We start from the raw sequence: 2,533 nt of genomic DNA on the forward strand, positions 1-2,533 counted from the left end.
TCTGTTTACTGCAGGAAGGAGGGACTGGGAGACCATGTTACTGACTGATCTCTCTATAGCAGTGATGGCTGTCACAATGTAGAGCCATAAAAAGTAGTTTATAGCAGCTTTAACCAGAACAAACTGTTAGCAATAGCTAACTAGCCAGCAGCTTCATTTAGCAAGCACACTGATGGTGTGCTAAAGCTAAGCCAAGGTTAGCCAGCCAAGGTTGCCATTAAACACCAAAAAAACCTAGTGCTGACAGAAGAAGTCCATCACAACAGTGTACCTCAGTGCTAGCTTCATGTTTCGGGTGTTCAGCAGCAGGACTGATGGTGCTTTGACTCAGACTATGACTGACTGGGATTATGCTGAGTCTACTACCGTTTCAAGACGATTATGAAGAGATTATGCACTAAAATACAGGAATAATGATTAGCACACACAGTTTGGGTGACTTAAAGGGTAAGGGTGTAAAGGGCCATGTGCCTTACATTACTTTTACTTTTTTACACCTGTTGTTTGTTGAACAGTTTTTAGATTGTTTTCCCATCTTTCAGTTGTTTGCAGAAACCGTTAACTATTCACTGTCCAAGTGACTGAAGTAGTAATGCAGTGCAGACATTTTCAAACCAATCGATATACAAATGTGTATATATATATAAAATATATATCATTTAATATAGTAAAGTGTCTTTAAGTCAAGTTTTCTCCACTTTACCAGTCAGTTGTGTTGGTTCTCAGAGCTGCAAATCATGAACAGGTCTTCTCCAACAGTCCAGCCTTCCTTGCTGTGGACTTTTTCATTGTGTGCGTGGGTAGTTTTAGGCTTTGCTGCTGCAGTAGTTTGTGTTGGTTGGCATTTTCTCCCACTGCTGGCTGTGCGGTGCTGACAGTTTCTGCTGCTTCAGGCTGTGTCCTTGCTTCTTTTAAGATCAAAAGCACTCCGTTCTTCTGTCCCAGAATGCACTGAAAACAAAAGCCTGGTCATAATCTTCCCTGAATCACCTACGGAGTCAGATGAGAACAATTCACAGCTGAGAACAGAATAAAATGCTAAAAAGAGCTTTAACAATTTAAGGGGTTTGTTTTCTACAATGCATTTTGCATTTAAAAAGGCTTTTTTAAGCATTCATACATTTGTCCTTCATTTCTGACTGGTGGGTGCTGAGGGAGTTTAACCCAAACCTTGTTAATGTTTAATGCTTTGCTGAATCCAAAAAAGGCAACCCAATGAGCTGCACTGCAAACACAAACCCTGCTGAGTGAGTAGGAAACTGGGTTACTGCTCTAATACAGCCACTGCATACACAGATACTACCGCCAATCTAAGAGAGAGAGCGAAGGCATGTATAAAATTAGAATAATGAGATGAGAAGCCAGAGTGAGTCAGCAAACGACTTTAGATAATATAGGAGCAAGGGAAGGCGATGATGCAAACTAAAGGGCGAACATAGAGAGAAGCAAAGAGTGACACAGATGAAAAGAAAGAGGGACAAAGAGTGCAAATGCAGAGAAAGAAAACAGAAAGAGAGGGATAAGAGGAGATGTGCCCAGAGCGCTGGTCCCATGAGTCCAGCTCATTCGAAACTGGGACTGCTGCAGAGTCTTTCTCTCCTTTACACGCTCACTCTGTGTGTCTATTAAGGGCAATAAAAATAACACAAATTTAGGACTCACTGAATCCCCATTGAACTGTTTGGAGGAATAAAGGTTAAATTGAGTATTGATTATCAGATGTTAACTCTCTAATCAGAGCAGTACTAGCGTGAAATGGGACCAGCAAGTCCATTGTTTTTTTTACTATACTGGTAGTCTAGTACACAGTGGTTGTATTCAAAACCACCTACTACATACTGGTGAAGCATGCAGTACATACATACTGCTTTTCATAATACAATGAATGGCAGGCATTATCGTGCTGACAATAATCCTAACCCACTGCAGTATTTGCACATATATAAAAACCTGCTGATATCCAAGTCTTTCATTATGTTTAAGAGTAGGTTTGTTTCACCTTACGATGAAATGCATATTCCGAATGCGTTATATACATGTCCAAAGAATGCTCCTAAAACCTGAATATCGGCACATCCCACATTAATCGGAAATAACGTAAATGCTGTTTACATAGTCCTTATCAAAGTGTGGAATATTGTCATATTCGCAATAATAGTGGAAACCTAGTCAATGTGATGCATGGACAGTGTGGTGGGGTTGAATGAGAATAAAAGCAGTAAAAAGCTCAGCCTAAAAAGACCTTTAGTGTTGAACCAAGATGCAGGAGAACTTAAGCTTAAGCCGTGTAACTCAACAATCCATGTTGGGTCTGGTAGGGAGGTAGCTGCGTTGCAGCTCCTCCCCATTTCCTCTAATCTCTACCATTGAAATAATTCACTCCATTACAGAGCACTAATTATCACATAAGGTGGTTTTTGTTAAGAAAACCAACAGTATTCCAGAACCAACTGGCTTACATTGGATACAAAAAAGGCTTTTCCCTGCTTTTTCTTTTTGAAGGTATGTGAAACTAAAAATCTGAAGAATAATA

At 40.0% G+C, this 2,533-nt stretch overlaps 1 protein-coding gene across 1 annotated transcript in view; it reads left to right on the plus strand.

Annotated features, from left to right (window-relative positions):
* Positions 1-2,533, plus strand: part of LOC118338650 (ras-associated and pleckstrin homology domains-containing protein 1-like) — a 70,562-nt gene that overhangs the window by 37,391 nt on the left and 30,638 nt on the right. The window lies entirely within an intron of this gene.

Source organism: Morone saxatilis, unplaced genomic scaffold, assembly GCF_004916995.1.
Source record: "Morone saxatilis isolate NCDOM2014 unplaced genomic scaffold, NCSU_SB_2.0 Contig5, whole genome shotgun sequence".
Classification (NCBI taxonomy): Eukaryota; Metazoa; Chordata; class Actinopteri; family Moronidae; genus Morone; species Morone saxatilis.